The 21,294-nt window shown below is 51.9% G+C and overlaps 1 protein-coding gene across 2 annotated transcripts in view; it reads left to right on the forward strand.

Annotated features, from left to right (window-relative positions):
* BCL9L (BCL9 like) overlaps positions 1-21,294 on the forward strand; it is a 47,670-nt gene continuing 26,376 nt past the window's right edge. For both annotated transcript variants that reach the window (XM_038161402.1, XM_038161403.1), the window contains exon 1: positions 1-87. The gene's annotated coding sequence lies outside the window, so the exon portion shown is untranslated. The remainder of the gene's footprint in view (positions 88-21,294) is intronic.

Raw genomic sequence — 21,294 nt, forward strand, 5'->3', positions numbered from 1 at the left:
GGCCGGCCCCCAGCAGCCCGCGGAGCCGCGCCGCGCCGCCCCGGCGGGCTCTCCCGGCCTACCCTGAGCCGCTCCGCCGCCGCCGAGGTGAGTGCCCCGCCGGGCCCGGGCAGCCGCCGTCCCATTGTTCCGCCCCGAGGGGGAGCCGGGGCTCCGCGCCGCCCCCGCACCGACCCCCTGCTCCACGCAGCCCGGCCCGCCTCGGCGCTGTCATCCGGCCGGAGAGGCGGCCGGCAGCCGCCGTCCGAGCCGGAGACTCCGGGCTGGCCGCCGTACCATCGCTCCCGGGGGCGGCGATAACTCGTCGGGGGGACGGCGCCGGCCTCGGCTCGGCCTACCCGCCGAGCCCGGCCGGCTGGGGATGAGCTGTCAGTGCTCCCGCTCGCCTTGGACATTGCCCCTGGTCCGCGGGACCCTGCCCCATCGCTCTCACGTCTCGGGGACCGCTCTTCCCTGGTCCTTGTCCTATTGCTAGCTGCGGCCGCAGGCGATTCCTCGCGGACAAAAGTGCCTCGACTCGGGCTTTTCTCTGCTGCAGAGAACTTAATCGAGTTCCGTCTGGTTTTACCGGAGCGGGTCTGGATTTTGCAAGACGTTATCGGTGCTGTTAAAGCCCCAGGGAGGATGGGAACTTGCCACGTTTCACGTAGGGTTTAAACAAACACTCCTGTCAGGGCCCATCCTAACTGTCAGGGGAGACCTGTCCCCTCTGTTTGCAGTGTTCTACTCGATAGGCTTCCGTTCCCTGTTGAGATAAATCAGGCATGTGGTCAGCTTGGAGGAAAAATGAGAGAAACACCACATGTACATACGTATTTTTCTTGTGCACAGAAAGGAATCGATGTAACAAAACCTCCCCTGCATTGTATTAAGGACGTGTCTTTAGCAGGTGGTGAACTTGTTCCAGCCCCGTTCTTGCTGGAATAGAAATGCGAGAAGGATGCATATCTGAGCACATAAGTAATGCTACATGACAGGGCAGGCTGTTGTGTTGTTGTGTGTGGCAGCATCTGCACGCCTTGGGGGCAGCTCCGTTTGACAGGGTGTCAGGCTGCGGCAGCATACGGCTGTGTCCTGGCTCTGCCAGGCAAAGGGCTGCCAACGGTGTGGCACAGAGGACAGCCACACACCTTTGGCTGCAGAGTGATGCTACAGGAGCCTTGGTGTGTACTCTTGACCTGCAGGATCTGTTCTGCCAATATGGTTACCACTCATTACCCTGCCGAAATGCAGTTTCATGCCAGGCATGCAGTAATGACATGCAGCTCCTTCCATCCATCAGTCACATACAGGGACTGTGTGTGCCTTGCTTTGCTACTTTGGTGGCAGGAGGAATAAGAACATTGAGTCACCGAGGAAGTGATTTGCCCAAGGTCACTTGGCAAGGGTGTGTTGGTGCTGAATCAAGACCTCCTTTGACTCTGGTGCCTGTGATAATGCTGGCTGCCACCACACGTGGGTATGTAATGCCCAAGGCTGGAACTCGTGCAGAAATGTCCAGGTCGATGTTGCTGCCTGATTTTCCTTGGTGGAAAGATGAGAGTATCAGTGTGCTGTCTCTACAGCAGCTGTCTGCTCCATTGGGACTTTTGCCAGAGCATACATAACCTAAGTGGTGAAGAACCTTTTTTGTTTGTTTTTTAATATGTGTGTTGCCATTTTAGCTGAGCAGGTGGTGGGATTGGTTGCTCCTTACCACCCTGACCTGCATCTTCATTACCTAGAAAATCCATTTCATGGTGTTTTCTGCGGTGCAGTGTTGTAGGTATTGCTGTGTCTCCATCCCCTGAAAGTCCATTTCCTCTTTCCAGATCCGCACCACTGTAAAGAAATAAACAGGCAGCAGCTAAAGGAAAGCCTGCTTAGAAACTAGAAACCACAGTTGTTGTTCAGTTGAAGAAAGTAAAATAGTTGTGTTTTTTACTTTTAAGCCCTTTTGCATCTTGCTGTTGGAAGGTGGCTGTCTGGCCACTGTGTGACAGAGGGCACAGACAGCTGCATGAAGCAACTGGGCCACCACAAAACTGGACATAGCAAGCTCACTGGGCTGTGCTGCTCCAGGGCAGCTGCCAAGCTGACTCCAGCCCGTGAGCTGTGGACTTCGCTCGTACTGGCCAGGGCTTTCTGAGGTCCAAGCTCAACTCAGCCTTTGACTTTTCTGTCAAGTTGTCAACCCAGCTGGCATCGTGTCCTCCATACTTGCTGTTTTGGGGAGAAAAAAATTTTGCTTTTTCTTTTCTCCCCTGCTGTTCAGTCCTGCTGAACACTGTGAGTGCTTTCCCTTCTGTCAGTGCTTGCTGTGTGGAGGGATGTGGAAAGGAGGGATAGCTGGAGAGGAGCCTCTTGGTTCCCTCTGTGGGGAGCATCAGCTGGGTTCCAAACAGTGGCTGTTTCTTACTGCTGTAGAGATGTTGCTCTTTGTTCCTCTCCAGTTTGTTTCAGGGTCCCAGAATAGGTCCTGGGGTTGTTTTCTGTCTCTTTCAGCCCCGTCTCTTGTCAGTACAGTGTCCAGTTCAGAACTGGCATCAGAACAGCCCTTGCTTCCTTGCCCTGTCTCAGGTGATTGCATCAGGCTTTGCTGCTGCTAGGAAGGAAAGTTCTTAGTGGTCAAAGCACTTGAGGATGAGTTTGTGTTCCTCGGATGTCCAGATGTGCTGCTGTAATGGGTTTTAATTTGCTCAGGTCTAGTAATTTCCTGGAGATGGCACAGGCTGGCTTCCAGCACTTAATTCCTTAGGGCTCCATCCAGTTTTAAATACCCTGCCCTACAGATCTCTCAAGTTGGTCTCTTCTGGGAGAATAAGTCCCATATGGAAAAGCACAAGTTTGCTGTTTCTGTCTGAGAATGCATCAGCAGTCTGTTCCACCTGTGAGCCTGCTCCTGAGCTTCTGTTTGCTGCCTCCTCCCAGGGTTGTCTGCTGTCCCCCAACTGCCTTAGCCAGGCAGAAGCCTAGAGCTTGCTCTGAAAATGTAATTTTCCTTGTACTGTTGTTCTTTTGGCTGAGACCCAGGATTGTGCCAGTACCCTGGACTGGGGGTGGGAGAGGGCACATAGGAGACTTTGAGCTGTGTTTGACTACTTTTGACATTTTTAACAGGAAATGTGGTATGTAGATGCATGGATATATAACATAATGCAGGGTAGAGATATCACAGCGATATGATGTACAGATGCAGCAATATTTTGTCAGTGTTATTTAAGCTGTATCAGCGAAGTGCAAGGAGGATTGCCAGCATGACTCTTCTGGAAAATCAGAATCTAGTGCAGGTCAGGACTTGGTGTCAGTCAGTTCTCCTTTCCTCCCAGGAAGATTTTGACTGGCAAATGCATTCTCTGGTTATCTCATGTGTGGTCTTGTGTTTCCAGAGGGTGGTGGGAGCTGTGGATTCTGACTTTATGTAGCTGATCTCCATGAGATTTGGTTACCCTCTGAGGTTTCTCATAGCGCTGAAGCTGTGGAAAAATGCACCTGTCTTGGAGCAAGGGACCTAGAAAGTGTTGTGAGTGCTTTGCTTCTCAGTTGTGAATCTTCAGCAGCTCTGTGTGGTGCAGATTGTGAGGATGGCCACAGTGATATTCCTCAGTTCTTCTTGACTTCTGTTTTGAAGTTGTGTGCTGATTTCCAATGGGCCAGTCTTTGCTGCTTTGGTTTGGCTTCCTTTCTTCACCACCTCTGGTAGCCCTGAGTGGAAGGAACCCAGGAACTGTTACTGGAGATTGGTGGGCATGGTTTCTGTTGCTGTATTTTGCCCTTCATCAGCCTTTCCTGAGGAGGCAGCACCAGCCAAATCACGTGGCATGGAGGAGAAGCACCCTTCCTTCTTCTGTGGTGCCTGTTGCAAGTCATCTGCTTAGCACCAGACCCTTTCCTGGGAACAGGGAACTGGTTTTGTTTTCTTCCTACCTGATCTTCCATGAAACTCAAAGGTGGATAGGGTGATGGATTTGTTCTAATTGGGACCAGTTCACGATGGCATTTGCAGTTTCCACAGGGTTATACTCAGCAGGAGATAGTGTGGGGGAAGCAGTTAGTGTCACTGGTACTTGCTTCTGATTTAAGAGAAAGCCATGCAGTGGAGAGGCAGCTAGTCAGGAGTCCTGCTCGCTCCCTGCGTCCTTGGCCAGCAGATCAGCACTTGCTGGTGCCCAGGGCAGCCTGGGCCGTGGCGTGGCAGGGAGACAGAGCATGGGTTGTCTTGGCATGGCTATCTGAAGCCTGTAGCAAGCCTTGGAAATAGCTGTACTGCTGTTGGGCATCCTGACTGACTCCAAGTCCTGCTTGCTTGGGCCCAGCCCTGCTGCTGCTGCTGCTCCTCTTCCAAGGCATGGGATGGGCCATCTAAGACAATATGACTCTGAAACAAACAGGGTTGCCTTGATGCCAGCTACAACCCTGCCCTGGAGAAACCAGTGTGAGGATGATGGGCTGCAGTGCCCTGAAGAGGGAAACAGAGCCTGTTCTGCTCTCGCTGAATGTGTCCGTGCTGGGCACAGTCAGGGCAATGAAGCCTGCTTCCCACTTGCTCAGCTCTTTATGAAGAGGTGGTCTGGTGCTTTGACAGCTACTGGTGTCTGGGCACAGGTGGCCTCCCTGTATCCTGGTATCCTTACTGAATTGTCAGGTGGGTGCATCGGGCTGTGGTTTCCAGTCCCTTTTCCACTTCCTGTGATGAGAGTGCAATGCCTTCACCTGGCATCATCCTGCTGCATCTTTCTGGGCAGCTCCAGGCAGAGGAACATGCAAGCTATGCCTGGGCATCTTTGGGAGACAAGATTTCTCCAATGCAGGCAGCTTGTCTGGCAGCTTCAGCTGGAGCCACTAGAGAAAATAGTACTTTGATGGTGGGTTTTTCTTCCCCCAAAGAGCTGGAGCTATGTTTGGATGTTGGGTTTTTCAGCTGCGACTCAGGATGCCTGGAATCCCAGCTGGGGTATAATGGGGAGCCTCTTCTGATGCTGGGGTAATAGCCTCAAGATGGCTTTAGGACTGTGCTGTGCACTGTGCCCAGAGGTGGGGCGTCACCCTGTTTGGTGATGAGCGCTGCTGGAGCCAAGTCCTGGGCCAGAAGCCAGGTTTGTGATCCATGCCAGAGAGGGCGAGACTTGGAAAGCAAAGCAGAGCTCCTCCTGAGTGAGAGATGGACTGAAATACTGAGCAAAACCACAGAGTGCTCCTTGTTCCTGCCTATGCCTACTGGTCTTCTTTCTTCCCAAAGTATGTGGGAGGCCACAGGATGGATCTGCTAGGGAGCAGGAGGGCTGTGCTCCTCAGGCACGTTTGCACCATTGTGCTTCTTCAGGGTGCTGGTTGGGTTGTTTTTTTGCAGTTTTATTTTGTTGTGTTTTTTTTTCCCTTTTAACCCTGCCTCTGGCATTGCTGGACCTTCCCCATCCTTGCTGCTACTGGTTTAACAGCCACCTCCCTGCAAGGTGTGCTGTCCAGAGCAATGCTGTGTTCAGTTGCACTGCTCTTTCTGTCACATGTCAGCTGAGCAGCTTACTTTTTCCTTGCTCAGCTCCTACTCCTGTGGTTGAGAAGAGGAAATGGGCCAGGATATGGTTTGTGTAGAAGATGCACTGTGGCACTGACTGTTTACAGATTCTGTGCTTCTCAAAATGTAAGCACAGGAAATGCCAGGCTCTGCTGGGTTTGTGTGAGCAGCGTGGCTCCTGCATGCTGGGTGTCTCGCAGCCTCTGGCCGCAGCAGTCTGCCCTGTCACAGGACAGAAGAGGTCTTAAACACTCTGCAGAAGCAAGTGCTTGCTTTTTTTTTTTTTTTTTTTTTTTTTTTTTTAACCTCCAAAATAGAGGCTGGCAGGAAAAGTGAAAGGAAGTGACTTAACCAAAGACAGGAAGGGAATATGTGGCAGAGCTAGGGACAGAAGCCAGGATTCCCAGTTCCTGCTCATCACTCCATCACTCTACTCTCTTGCCTCTCTGGGTCTCAGCTCCTATTCAACACATAAGCAGGGTTTTTCTATTCTTCTGAGAAGATGGAGGTCAGGAGCTCCTCTCTTGAAGTATCTTCAATGCCCTGTGCATCTTTGAGTTTTCTAGCAAGATTTGCCCTGCTAAAGTTAGAAAGCTATGACTTGTGTGATTACAGCAGAGTTGCAAAGTCTGTCCTTGGCTACCGAGTGGAGCTTCTGGTACTCCGAGGAGCACTGTCCTCTGTTCCCCCTGCAAAGAAATGCTGCTCTCCAAGAATGATGTGCCTTTTTTTTTGGAGGGCCATACCCAACTTTCTCTTAAGGGTTTATGTTAAGAGTCCTCTGCTTGCAGTGTATCCCCTGCTGAAGTTTGCTTCATGAACAGTCTTCCTTGACTTGGCACCCAAGGCATGGTACCTGTCTGATCAGTCTGCGTTAGTTACCTGGTTTTGCAGGCAGGGACTCTGAAGCATTGCAGTCTTCCTAATAGAAAGTAAAATCTTAATACATTCTTTGGAAGAAAGATCCTGCTAAATAGTTGTGTATCAGTGAATAGCTGTACTCTCCTTCAGATGGGCAGGGGCTCCAGCAGTGGGTACAGTGATTGTTGCTTTGTTCTGTTGCCATGCTGGGCTTCAGGCCTCTGGAAAGGCTGCAGTTGGGAAAGGATGCTGGCTTATAAAAAGGTGGCTTATAAAAGGCAAGGTACCAACAACCCACACTGTAGGTCTCCCTGCTCAGGGTGGGGAGGAACTGGATGGGTGGCTCTGAAGGGTAGTAATTGAACAGAAGGGCTGCATCTCTGGTCAGCTCTTCTCAACATCAAGCTGGCCAAGGCTGTGGAAACCCCTGCAGCACTGGAGCTTTCACCACTTCCTTGGCAGGATTTATTCCAGCACTGATCTGTAGCAGAGGATTGGGCCAGACAGGGCCTGAACGGAGCAGGTCCAGCCACAGGCAAGCCTCAAGCGTGGCAGTTAGGCTGGGCTGAAAGCTGCCTGTGTCCTGCCTCTGTGCAGCCTTGTTTGAACTTTCCTCTGGCAAGGAGCAAAAGGAATCGGGGAGACCTAGGGCTAGTCCAAGCAAGTTTCCTCTGCTCTGTCCGCCCCCAGATGCAACGAGGGGCGGGTAGGGGCGATAGCAGCAGCTCGAGACTGTCCTCCCAGAGCAAAGCAGTTTGGAGGGGCTTTGGTCGTGACAGCTTTTGAGCAAATGTTTCTTTCCCTCTGGTGTTCCCTGCCTCTTGGGCAGGGAGGGGGAAGTGAAACTGTGGTTCAGACTGAGTCCTCTGGATGGCAAGAAAATTGCTGAGTAGCTGGTTTCCAGGTTGCCGAGGTTCTAGCCAGGGCCCGGTGTGGCTGCCAGAAGCAACAGGCTTGGAATTTCCTCCGCCTGGTGCCAGCTCCACTTGGGCTGGCCGCAGCACCTCTGCTGGGGCTGTAGCTCTGCTTGAGCTCTGCAGTTGGGGCGCTCCCAGAGCAGGGGTTACACTGGAGCTGGAGCTGCCCCCCTCATTCTCGCAGCCTGGTTTCTATTTTCTTTTCCAGGGTCCAAGATGTTTTGAATTACGCAGCCTGCGCCTCCCGCGGGGCTCCTTGAGCAGCCGCCTAACGAGCTGAGCTCCTGACAAACTTTGCTCTGGCTTTAGCTATGCTTGGAAAATTTTACAGCCTTTTCAGAAAAAGGAAATGCCAGGAAAGGCCTGTCTCTTCTTACTTTTATGAGGGGGTCCCAGTTGAGAAAGGGTGAGATGAGTTTGGAAAAGAATACAGGAAGGATTTTGTATATGGTAGTATATACACTTTCTAGTGATCAGGGTGACTGGACTTGTGCATCTTCCTGTAGTGGGCACAGTGGGGGCGAGACCTGCAGGGCCCTTGGCAGATGCACCAGGGACACAAGAATCAGTGACTCCTTTGCTGCAGGGAGGTGGTGGACTGTGTCTTCCCTCCAGCCGCCAGCATAGTCACTGGCTGTTTAATCTTTGCTAATTATGCTTTTTCTGAATGGTGGTGGTGTTATTTCTACTGTGGTCGCAGGCCACGTGGACAAGCTGCGTGTTGGTCCCCAAGGCTCAGGGGAAGGATTGCCACCAGGTGCTGTGCTGGTGGTTTCCTTATCAGGGATAACACGTGCCGAGGCAGGGTACTGTGGGCATAGGGCAGGGTACTGTGGGCAAAGAATGCAGGTGTTGCCAGCACAATGTTTGATCCAAGAGGGATCAAACTAGTGTAACTTCCCCCTTGGATGAGAAACTGGGACCCAAAATAAACCTGCCTTCCCTTTGTAAGATGGTGCTGAGAAGGGAGCAAGGAGCTCTCTGTTTTGGATAAACTCCCCCTTGGTGAGGTGCTGGAAGTCTGCCCTTGGATTTGTCTGTTTTCCTTCAGGAGAGCTCACCAGTGATGCCATGGATCTCCCAACAAATGCTTCTGTCTGGAGAGGCAATAAGGGTACAGGCTGCTTCTTTCCATCCTCCTTGTATGTCCTCCCAGTGTCCCAGATCCCTTTCCAATAGTGAAAACTCATCTGTGGAGACTGGGATGGGGGTTTTGGTTGGAGCCCGTAGAACCTCAGGAGCCTGGGGAGTTGTGGAACTTCCCCAGTGGGAGGGATGGAGGTTTCTGTGCGGTCCACAGGCATCAGCTGCTGCCAGTCGTTGTGGATGAGCATCAGATGTGGGCAGTGATGGCTCTGGATGGAAGGAGCCTTACACTGGTCCTGCTTTGAGGGCATTGCCTGTTACACTTGTCAGGAGTGTGGCTCTGGATAGCTATTTGATTTGGCAGCCTGCGCAGGCCTGGTAGCCCTACGACTGGGGTGCAGGCACCAGAATTGTACCCTACTCTCCCTTTTTTCATTGCTCTACCCATCCCCTGCTTTCTGCTGTTTTGGGCAGGAGAAAAAGCACCTTTGTCATGGCTGTGTCCCCTCCTCCACCTGAGAAATGAGTGATATATCCCCTTTCCTTTCTCGGGACTCATGTGCAGAAGCTGAGATTACATTTGACAGGAGAGGCCAAGCACCTTCACTCTGCTGCTGGGAATTATGAGAGTGGCTCTCCTGTTGGCTTCTTGCAGTGATGAGCTTCTCTTATCCCAGATTGTTCTCAGAGCTCAAAATGTGTGGGAAGCTGCTGGGGAGACTATTGAAAGAATAGTTAAATAGTTTATTGTTATTTATTTCTGTGATGCCATCTGCACATATATGGTTTAGAAAGGCTGAATTGGGTGATTTTTGTACCCTTTAGTTTCCTAATTTTCAGTGGGGAATCCTGTTTCATGTGAACTTGACACTAGGAAAGAAAAGACCAAGCCCTGCTTGTCTTCTCTGCAGTACAAACCCAAAGGAAGCACAGGTAAGTGCAGGGGCATGGCTGTGCTTCAGTCTGTGGCATCTCTCCTTCCAAAATATTTCTATGGGTCAGAGGTTCAGTAACGATCTGCCTAGACTGCCCACCTCCATTGGAGAATTCAATGTGAGTTTTTGCTTCTCATTCTCTTAAAAAAAAGACAAAGAAAAATAAAGCAAATAAAAGCCTTTCCAAAACCTAGACCTGTTTCTGCTCTTTAAAAGTCAGTTTCATGAGTTGAAATTGTAAACATCTTGTTGACAAAAGAAGAGTTACTTTGCCTAAAGCAGAGCTTCAGCAGTGTCCAGCCATTTCCAAATATTTTGATATAATTTTAGCCCTGATGTGTTATTTTAGTGAGGAGAGGGATTTTTCCACCTGCTTGTGTGGTCAGGACCTTACCTGTAAACAATTGCTTCTCACCCCACCTTGTGATTTCAGAATATTCAGAGACTCAGCTACTGGTGGCAAATGTTTATAATTTAGTTTATTATGCTTTTTAATCAAAAGTAATTTCACAAAGTCCTAGTCTGATTAAAATGTATTCCTTATATTAGCAGGGTTTAGTCGTCCTTTTTTTTCCACCCTAGTCTAAGGGCCCCCGGCATTTTTCTGAAGCTGTTGCAATAATAGGCTGCCATTGATAAGTCCTTTGCCCAGAATCCCCAGTAGCAGCCTACAGGCCCCTGGAGCAGCCCGTGAAGGTCCACAGGGGGTTCAGCAGCAGAGGAGCAGTCTGGCCATCCTGGGATTTCTGTTTCTGAGGCCGATGCTGGCAGTGCCGTTTCCTGAGCTCTCTCGCTGGGAAGGGACGATGTTGACTCTGCTCAGGGCTGCTGATTCCTGTGTGGGTGATGATGTTTGTATTCATCTCGCTGCAACCAGATGGAGAAGTTAATTGCTTTGCCCAGCCTCTGGTTGAAACAAGACTGCAGAAGAGGGTAACTGTGGCTGGTGGTTAGTTAGTTGGAAGGGGATAAAGAAAAGGTGACCATATTCGAGAGTAATGCCATGTTTTGGCATTGTCCTTCCTCTGAGACCTGGTCCTGAGCATTTTGGGTGGCTGCTCTTTCACTGTTTGATCTGTGGCTATTTCTCTCTGTGGGTGGTCCGTTGGCTGGGGCTGTGGTGGCTGTTTGCAGGTTCTTTGGAAAAACTACCAGGGGTATGCAAAGAGTTGATCTTTCTTGGAAACTGACCGGAGAATCCCAGTAGCAAACACTCCAGGAATTCAGGCTCTTACTTCTCTTGCTACCTCCTTGCCTCCCCACTGGGCACAGATACTAATGTGCCATGCTTTCACTGGAGTTGTGTGCAAGTGGGACAGCATCAGGTGAGAGCCCGGCAGTGTTTCTGCCAGACGTGACACGCTGATGATCAGGCAGGGGATGAGGCAAAGCTGGGACCCGGCTCAAGAGCATGTGGCATCCAGACCACATTATGCACACAAGGTGTGTGTCTGTGGGTCCTCCCTGCTCTGGTGAGCCATGGCTAATGGCTGACCCTGGGCTGGGAAAGGAGTTAGGAGTGTGGGGGAGCTGGGATTGTAGCATTGAAACAGTGAGGAACCTGTGCATTGCCCTTGGCCAGTACACTAGTCTAATGCCTTGTCTGATTTGCATATCAATTAATTTTTATTTTAAGAGGACTCAAGTGGACCCAAGTGCCAGACTGCATCTCAGTATGCTGTAGGAAGAACCCGGGAATGATTTGATTTGAACTGAACAAGCCTGTGGATGGTATCACTTAATGAGCCAAAGATACTCTTTTGGGTGAAGTCAGTTCCTCTCAGTCTGAAATGGGTAAATGCCAGTTTTTCTGGGGGTCTTCAGGTTCCATTTAACAGTCTGGACAGCAGTTGAGTGAGAGTCTTGTAGTCACAGCATCCTCTCTGATGGTAGGATGGTTTGCCTGGGACCTGCCACTGCCCTTGGGGGTCCCATGGCCAAGGGACCAATTTTCTAAGGTGCTGCTTCCCATCATCGTATGACTTGTCAGACCCAACGCTGCTTGGCTGACCACATCTCAGGTTCAAGACAGAACCCATGGGAGAGGGGTAGTTGCAAGGTAGCTTCTGGCTGTAGAGCTCCTCTGGTCAGCCTCACTGCTGTGGGATGGGGAGAAAGCCAACCTTCCCTGCCCAGAGGCAGGAAATGACAACCACGTGGGCTGACTTGGAGCCTCACCGGCAACTCATGCTTGCAACAAAAGCAGTGTGGCTGGGATTGGGCTCGCTGGCTGGCTGCCACGGTGCTGGTGGCCTTGTTCAGTGTCCTCCCTTTGCAAAGAGAGGGGGGGCAAAAGGGGTGTCCCCTTTTGGCTCCAGTGCTCCAAGGGGGGCTGCAGCCAGGGCTGGTCTCTCTTCCTCTTTCTGCTGTGCATCCCCCCTTAGGCACTTGTCTGGGCTCTCATAGTGGGTGCCCAGCTGTTGTGTATGCCAGGAGCAAAGGCAGCTCATGGGCTGTGGCACTCTGCCTTCGCCCAGGGCCCCATAGACAGACCTGGCCCCAGCACAAGAGCTGTGCGGGGGTTTGCAGCTGCCACTGCTTCCAGGACAAGAAGGGTCTTGCTGTTTCATGACAAGGATTTTTCTTCTTGCATTTGAGGTCTCTCAGCAGTCATCCTGAAGTCTTTCTCTAACCCCAGCTGAGGTGCCAGGACTCCCACTTCCCATCGCTGAAGTAGAGGTTATCGGAGGGAAAAGCAACATCAGCTGTCTCGGTGGACGCTGCCGTGTTTGTGCTGTTCCATTGCAGTGCAGCAGCAGTGGCACCAGCCGCTGCCTTCCTCCCCTCTCTGGGCTGGAGCGCTGCAGGCTCTCACAAATGCTGTCTGCGGACATCTGCTGCCTCCTCCCCCACTGCCTCCTGGCAAGCGGCAGCAGCTTCCCAGCAAACAGCCTGCTCTTTGCATCGCTCCCCGCACGCCCCACCAAGGCTCCCTTCTGCTCTTACCGACACCTTCGCAGGACCTTGAAATGGTGGTTTCCTCAGTGCTGGCTCGGCTCCAAGCAGCCTTCTGCTTCACAAGACCATAGCTGAAAAAAATCAGGGCGCCTGATGGAGGAGAAAGGCTTATTAAAGGTGATTCTTACTGGGTTCTGGCTTAAGATTCAAACAGGCAGCCCTGTCTTTGGCAGGGCTCCAGCCAGCGCCTGGGGCCTGAGGCAGGCATGGAGTCTGGGGCAGAAAGCTTGGAGCTGTTTGACTGGAGCAGATGTGGGTAGGTCAGCTGTGAACTGCAGCCCTGGTGCCAGAGCTGCATGCTTTGGGCTGGTGTCTGGCTTGAGTATGTCACGTGGAGCAAGGGGGAGGCAAAGCTCACTATTGCAGGTATTCATGCAGCCCCTTCCAGGAGACAGGAGCTTTTGTTTCTTTCTCCTCTGGCCACGTAGTGGGATGATATGCTCCTTGGATGTAGAAGGCCACAGGGCTGTGGGTTTCTGTAGGAGACAGAGAGTAACCCCCAGGCCTGATAGTCCTGCTATCTTGGCAGTAGGAAGCCCCTGGCAGAGCAGCATTTTTGTGGGTTCAGTCTCTCAGTGCTGCTGCACCAGATTCCCATCTGCAGGTATCAGCGTTTGGCACCAGAAGGTGTGGCAGTAACCTTTACCCAAGCCCAGGCAGTCCCCTAAGCCACAGTTGCCAAGATGCTCTGGCTGCATCTTGTATGCTTCTAGCCTGGGGACTTCGCTGGAGAGCAGAGGAGCTGGGAGGGATGGAGCAGAAGGATTTAATGAAATGGGCATGAGAAGCGTAGCAAACTCCTTCCTCCTGAAACCAGTGAAACAGTAGCTGGGAGCATGAAGACAATGCCTGTCTGTGATCTCAGGGCATGCCCAGAAGGAGGGCTGAGGTATGTGGATTAGTCAGAAGGGATGGTAGAGGATGAAAGAGGATTCTGCAGCTTTGACTGTAAAGGCAGTTTTGGAAGAAGGAGCTGGAGGGATTGCAGGTGGGACATGAAAACAGGAGCTTGGAAAGATGGGATAAACAAAGCTAGTAGGGAAATTTGCCATTTTGTACCTGGATCAGAAAGATGTGAGCACAATTTGAACTGATTTAGACAAGAAGGCGCAACTCTGTATTTGGAGGGAGAAGGGATCATCATCTTCATGTGAGCATCTTTACAATGGAGGAGTGCAGAGGCACAGCCAGATCCCCCCTGGCAGCTTGGAGGAAGCTTGGTGTTATGTGGAGAAGTATTGCTTGGCACACGGTTGACAGTAGGTTCTGGCCCCCCCATTTGCTTAGTAAGACTGTGCACAGTGACTGTGCCTGGTGTCAGAAGAAGCAGTAGTGGGAGAGCTGTGTGGATGCCATGTAAATGCTGCTGGAGGAGCCCGCAAAATCATCTGGATGCCTGTGGTGGATGTGGCACAGAGATGGGAGCTGTGGGACGGTGTCTGGCTGGCAGGAGCAGTGAGGCCAGGGGCTGCAAGGCAGGCAGGGCCAAGTGCACCTGTTGGCCTTCTGGGTGCCAGTCTGTTGGCAGCTGGGCTCAGTGCCGCTGCACAGAAGGACAGAGCCTGGAGCAGATCCAGCAGCCAGACCCAAGCTGAGTGTGCTTGGGTGTGCTGTCTGCCTGGGCAGTAGCTGCAGGCCCCTTCTCCTTGTTGGTGTGGCACTGAGCACAAAGGAGATGAAGCAAGGGAAGGATGAGGCATGTATTTGAGAAGGAGATGAGAGATGCCACTGAGAAACAGAACTGAGCTTGCTTCTTTTTGTGCTGGCAAATACTCAGTTGGGTGGGGGCAGAGGGGCTGGGTTGCAGGCCAGAAACACTCGCACACATCCCTGAGAGGGGAAGCTGAAATACTGCAGGAAGCCGTGCTCCTGCCTGCACAGGTGATTCAGAGCTGCTGCAACTCAGGGGTGACACAGCAAAGTCATGCTTCCCCCAGACATCTAGACCCTGTCCCAGAGCCTAGGAGGAGACAGCTAAGGAGGTTAGAGGGCTCTGGCAGGCAGCCTTTAAAACCCCACTGGGGAACAGGGATGTCAGCAGCAGCTGGAGGCAAGGACTGGTAGGTTCTGGTGTTTACCCAATGCTGAGGAAAAGCAGAAGGTGCCATGTGGAGGCCAATTGTTGCCTCCCCCAGGAGACCACTGAGGGAGTGCAGGGGAAGGCAACTGGGCACAATGTGGGAAGAAAGCACTGATAAGTGCAGGCAGAGGGAGCAGTGGGCCCAGGAGATTGCTGAGGAGGACATCCTTCCTTTCAGCAGGGAAGGGGTGCCAAGAGACCAGCTGGACCCTTGATATGGGAGCAGTCTCTCCTGTGAGCACCTTGGTTAGTACCTCTGGTTGTGGCTTTGTGCCCAAAAGTTTCCCAGAAGGAAGTGGCATGGCAGGTGTAGGTGTCTGGACTGCAGGGAGTGGTGCTGGGCTCAGGAAGAGTGGTACCTGTCTCTTCTTCCTTCTCTGGTGGTGCTGGCTGCATTCCTGTGAGTTATCATTCCTTCCTTGCCAAGGCTGGTGCAAGGCTTTACCCCAAGTGCTCGGCTGTCACTCCTCTGGGCTCTCGTTTTCTTCTGCAGGGAGTCCAGCTCCTGGGTTGGACCCGCAGGTAGGGCTCTGTCGCTGGTGGGTCAGGAGCACGCTGAGCCAGCACACAGGAGCTAAGCACAGGCCCTGGGAAGCACCGGCTGGCCCTCTTGGGAGACCACTGGCCTCCCTAGCCCAGACTCGTTTGGAGTGGCCCCAGTGGGCCTGCAGCAGCTGTCTTGTTTGCACTGAAGGGATGGAGCCAGGAAAGGGGGAAGGGAGAAATCACCCTGCAAAGGGTTAATAGTAGCTCCAGCCTGCTGCTCAAAGCCCAGGCCCTGCTACAGGAGTGGTGTTGAGCAGCCTGCTCCAGTTGGCGTCTGTCCCAGAATGCTTTGGAAAAGCACTGGCCTCTGACCCCCAGTACAAACTGAGCCCAGCACGTGGGAGGGAGAAATTACTCCCAGACCTTCAGGCTCCAGGGTTTACAAGCTGCCTGCAATAAAGCAGCCATTTTTTCCAACAGTTATTAAATCTCCCCTTTTAGCTCGCTGCAAACCTCTGCCTGTTGTTCCCCTACCCTGTCCCTAGCCCCACACTGTGCTTTTCCTGCTCAAGCCCAAAACACCTCTGTAAAGTGAGGCAGGCCTTCTTGGGGAAGGCTGGGGAGAGCTCCAGCCACTGTTTCATGACCAGTGCCCCTCACCCTGCAGCGGTGGGTCCCATCCAGTGTGTCTGCCTGCTTTCTGCATGAGCCAGTGCAGGCAGCAGCAGCCTTCCCAGGTGCCTTGCTGCAGCAATCCCTGGGGGAATCTTGTACCTGCTTCCCCCGCTTGCAGGGTGCACATCTGCACCCCTCTTCTGATCCCCCGTGGGGCCAGCGGGCCTCTGCTGATGGACCACACTTCAGTATTGTCTTGTTGTCCATGCTGGAGACTGGGAACCAAAGAGCAAAGGTTCTCTTCTTGGCCTTGGTTTTTCTTTGCCTCAGTTCTGCTATCTTGAAATGGGAATAGGAGCAAGGTTTGCACTTACCTGTCGTCAGCTCCTTAGGTAACTTATTCTGTCTGCACTCCCTGCAGTGAGCGACAGATTAATTGCCAGGGAGGCTGGCCAGTTTCTATGGGAGATCACTGCGTGGGAGGCTCATGAGGCTTCCTTCACCAGCTAGTGTTTGTAATGACTGCTGCAGCTGGAAAGTGCCAAGAACTGCTTATTCACATAGGATTTTGCGACCATCCAGTTGTATGGAATTGCCGAGTTGGCGTGGAGCAGTGAGCACTGCCTGTCTGGTGCTGTGCTGAACACGCCAGCATGTTGAGTTGCTGCAAAGGGTGTGGGGAGCACGTGTTTTTGTTTGTACAGTACTTTGGGAACAGAACACTCTTACAAGTGGCTACCATGCCATGGGCACTGTGGGATCCAGATAAATAAAATGGGAGCTGGTATTTCAAAACAACCTCTTCCCTGCTCCTCCCACCTCCTGTGCACATTCCTCTGGTGAGAAGCAGGCGAAGGTGAGGAGGTGCCCAGAGAATGCAGCTGTAGCCATAGCCCAAGAGCAGCTGCAGCAGCAGGCAGCCTAGACTCTACAGCCCTCTTCCCAGCAGATGTGGGACACATTGGACGGAGCAGGTCACCTTAGCCTTGGCCATGTCACCCGTCAGGCATGTGACACCTGCCTGGGGACCCAGACCAAAGACCCTTGAGGTGGCTGGAGGACACCAGCTCTGAGGGTTGCCCTGGAGCCTTAGGGCTTTCACTGCACTTCTTTTTCAGATCCAGTGATTAGCCAGGAGCAAAGTGCCTTAGCAGGAGTCTCACACTGCACTGGCACTGGCAGACCTGTGCTGTGCCTTGCTCTGTGCTGCACCCCTGGGTACAATGAGGCAGGGAAGCCTTTTTCCTAAACATATCCTGGGCTGGTCTAGCATTTACTCAAAACACAAGAAAAAAGCACATTCATCTGAACCCCCTTCTCTCTCCGAGGCTTGGTTTTGTTTTTAAATCTATATGGCAAGCAACCAAACTGGCTGAGTCAGTCAGCTGGCTGGCCACCAGAAGTAAAAATGCGGTTTTGTCCCCTCCCTTGTTCCACCCCCCCCTCCCCCCGGATTTTTTTTCTCCTTCACTTAGCGACAGTTTCATGTATTTACAACAAACCTCTTTCTGCCTCCTTCTCTCTTGGGGCTGGGACAAATGGAAGCTGGTTTTTATTTTCAGAATCAGCCTAGGGAGAGAAGGTGCAGGAGGGCAGCCTGGCTTTGCCTTCTTGCTTCTGCTCACAGTGATGCTGCCTGGGAGGAGAGGGAGGCCCTGCTGCCTTCAGGCCTTTGCAGGCTGATGGCAGCATCTGCTGTACAGGCAATTAGATAGAGAGGTGAAGTGGCCATGCAGGCCAGGCCTGGGAGGATGGGAGCTGAGAGTCACGTCTCCTTTGGACCCTTTGGACTCCTAGAAGCTATGCTGGCCATGGGCTGGCTTTCAGGGGCCAGGAAGCTGTGTGAGGTTCCTGAGTGCTTTCCTGGCTGCTGTTGGTGTAGGGATGGTCTGGTTGAAATGTGCCCTGAAGTTGTCTCTTCCACGGGGAAGATGGGAGCCAACAATACTCCTGTGTGAATAGCCAACATCTTGTAGAGGGCCGGGACACTCTTTGGCCAAGGGGGAGGCAGGGCTGTTTGGCTGCTCTGGTGGCAGTCTGCATGGGCAGCTGGCCAGGTTTCAAGCACCTCATGCTGTTGGGCTGCTCGCGATGTATCCTGAGAGCGGGAGCACAAGGCGTGGTTTTCTTTCTGTGGCCTGTGGTTTGGCCATCAACATGTTTAATTCCGGGGCATCCAAATTCTGTAGTCCCATATGAGCCTTGTTACCCGTTCTCAGGGTAGAGAGGAGACGGTGCAGGGGGTGAAGCAGGTGTGATCTAAGTACTCACTCTGCTCCTTCTCTCCTTCCTTGTGGCAAGCCTTAGTTCCAGCCTGAACTGTGTGACAGATTGTGACATGTCATGGAATCTCAATGTGTGTCCCAGCTCGCATGTGGCTCCCCACAGAAATAAAACTTAGCTGTAAATAAAGGAGGCTCCTCCAGTGAGAAGTTTTCAGATGCAAATTGTCCGGTTGGCTTCAGAGACAGATTTTCTTAATTTCTATGTTGATTTTTGCTATTTCAAATGCATACAATGCAGCAAATTCTCCAGTCTGACTGGCTTCTGTGTACTTCAGCAAGGGGGCTGCATGAGAGTAAGCAGCTGGCTGCCTGCTGTGAGCCTCGCAGTAGCTGAGGATATCCACGCTGGTCTGAACTAGTTTGTTGCTTCCTCTGTAATATCTCACAACTTAATCACGGGACATACTTGCAAGGCAGCAAAAGTGGGGAATGGGAGAAAGTGATTTACTGGTTTTTATTTTAGCAAGGATGTGATGGGCTAAGAAGTGTTAAAAGGCAAAGTAAATCCTTCGCAATATTTTGCTCTGTTGAAATGAAGGGAACTGAAAGATGGACAAAGGCTTAAGAACACAGTGGGGAAAGTACCCACAAGTTGGTGCTAAGGCTGAGCAGTCTTTGCCACATGTCACATGGGGAATGTAGACATGAGGGGAATGATAGCTCTATTATTCCCCAAGATATATGTCTCTGCACATGTAGTTGTGCCCCCACCTCTTCTCTGATGGCTGGTGGCCATCTCTGGTGGTCCGCTGTATGGTTAAGCTGGAGGTGGCTGTGAAAGTGCTGCAGTGGGGAGACATCTGCAGTTCATACAGGAATTATGGCAGCAACTCAGAAGAGGTGAGGAAAGGCAAGAAGCGATACTGGGACCTGCTGTTGGCAGAGATTTCTGGGACTGGAGATTAGTAGAGGGCAATGGATGCTGCACACTTGCTGAGCAGTAAGGGGAGCTTTCAGGTCAGGAGGATACTGGGGATGTATCTATCTCCAGCCTAGGGCCTGGTCCTCAGCCTGTCATCACTTCTCTTTCCTTTCCCATCTCTTAAGAGCTTATGCCCATAGGCTTGATGAGGTGTGGGAAGAGGAGAGCTCTTTAGCAATACCAGAGTGTCTCTCTGGAATCACTGTGCCTGACAGAGCCACCCTTTTTCCTTAAACTGATTTGTGGTCATTCACTCAGCAACCATGCAAGGCAGAAGAAGAGGAGGAATGGTTTGGAAAAGAATATAGTGGCCTGCAGTTTGCTGACACTTGTGGCCAGGTGGACACATTGGTTTGGACACCACTGAAGTCCACATTGAAGTGGACACCATTGGTTTCCCCCAAACATGGAGCACACTGGGGACCCGACCCTGTACAGGAACTTTTTGTGTGCAGTGCTTTTGGTAATTGTTAGTGGATGTCTACTTGATCCTGGTACTTAACCTTTTGGTTTTGCCAGAGAGAAGGAAACAAGACTTGTCATTTCAGTTTTGGTTCATTTTTCAGTCCTTGCCTGGTTGAATTGCAAACCTGTCGGGATCTCAAAATCCCAATGCTCTTTTTGACAGAGAGGGTGGGGAAAATAATCCTGAAATGGATCTGCTGTTTAAATCTTTTCCATCTCATGATCTGAAACTTCTGATAAACTGCCTGACCTTCAGCCCTTCTGTTTACACCCTAGCTGGACTCCTCAAAATGCTGGTGCTTACAGCTGTTTGTGGTGTTCCTCCACCCAACAACATGGTTTTTAAAGTTGAGGGAGTGGAGGAGGGAAGCATCCCTGAGGGACTACTTAACTTCCAGACTTGCTTGCATTTTGCTCCCCAGGCAGGTGACTGGAGTTTGGCACAGTCTGTTTCTAACCTCATCACCAGGAAGATGCTTGTAACAAGGTCTGACCCATGGGCAAACTTCTAAACAAACACAAACTCCTGCAGCAAATCAATACCTGAATCAATGGGGTTTTTTTTTCCTCTCTCAGAGTACAGCTGTGTTGACTCAGTCTGCTGAGGTTGTTTCCTAGGTCATCTCCCTGCCAAAGCCTGAAATGAAGAGCTGGAATGTCAAGCTCTTTTCTATTTCTGTTGTCACCTGGGTTGAAGGAGAGCCTACATTTTAGGCTTCACTGGAAGTCTTGCTTGTAGTTCTTGGAGTTAGCTGGCTATCTCAAGTACATCAGAGGGGTGAAAGGCAATGGGCAGCTTGGCAAACCCTGAGCAAAACTGTGGTGGTATGTACTTTCTGCCTTGCAACCTTCCTACTTGTCAGGTGCCCTTTTCAATGCACTCTGGAAAAAGGCAAATGACACTTCAGTGGACTTGGCCTCTCCCACGGGCCCTTCCCTCTGGGGACAGTTTTGAGGGAGCCCCCCACAGTGTTACCCACCGGTGGGCTGTGTGTGTGCCTGTGCTGGACAAGGAGGCTTAGCACCACATGTGCTGTGTTGTGGCAGGTGTTTACCATCACATCACCACGGGCTATAGGGGCTGGTAGAGCTGGAGCGCTCTGAAAAAGCCCCATCCTGCACAGCCAGGCACTGTGTGTTGGGAGCTTGGTCTGGAGGGGAAAAATCACTCTTGTGGAAGTAGTTAGAGATGAAAATGTAGCTGCTATCTCATCCTGGGGCTGTTGTCACTCTGTGGAGGATGGACACTGCATGTCCCCTCCCTGGGGCCGTGCATGTACATCATCCTGTGATGTGGTGTCAGCAGGGCCAGCAGCCAGGGCTGAGCTTCTTTGCGATGGTCTCCAGTGAATAATGGGAGTTTGAGAATGATCTTTGTTTGGCACAGAGCAGGTGGGCAGCGCTGTGTCCTGAGGATGCTCAGGAGAATGGTCTGTCTGCTCCTGGATGGTATGTCCAGATCTGGGAGCTGACAGCTCATTTCCTGTTTTGCATTTGGTCATGAAGATGATTGTTGTCTCCTGGATTTGCCTATGTGGAGTGAGGCTAATGGACTTGGCAGTCAGAAGGGTGAACCCACTCATGTCTGGGATGTTTGGAAAGAGCTATGAGAGACTTGGAGCCCACTCCGCTCCAAAGCTGTTATATCTGCAACCTTGCCCATGCCCTCTGGAGTGTTTGAGAAAATCCTGCAAGCTGCAGCGGGATGTGAGCAGGGCGGTGTGTCCTGGGCCTCACATGTATCAGGCTTCACTTGCTTTCGCAGTGAGGTTCTGGTGCCCAGAGGTGGGACTGCTGAATTTGCTGAGCCAAGTGCTGAACAAGAGAACTGGTGTCCTGTGTTCCCTGCTGTGCTGTAGGGTAGGCTCCCTGTCTAGACTGGAGTGCCAGGGCCTGGATATGCAGCGGGACTTGTTGCTGAGGCCAAGCAGGGCTGGGCTGCAGGAGAAGAGATGCCTGGCTGTGTCCTGCAGCACTGTTGTGTGCCAAGGAAGAAGGCACGGCAGGACTTCCATCACATTCACCAGCAGAGAGGCTTCCACCTTCTCTCCCGCCCACGCACTGGTTCTGACACACACACGTGTGCAGATACAGGTTCACACCAGCATGAACACGCTTGTGCGGATTCACATGAATTTGCAGTTAAGCAGGCACACCCACGCCAGCACGGATGCAAACAGACCCGTGCTG

Source organism: Motacilla alba, chromosome 24 (assembly GCF_015832195.1).
Source record: "Motacilla alba alba isolate MOTALB_02 chromosome 24, Motacilla_alba_V1.0_pri, whole genome shotgun sequence".
In the NCBI taxonomy this organism is placed as follows: Eukaryota; Metazoa; Chordata; class Aves; order Passeriformes; family Motacillidae; genus Motacilla; species Motacilla alba.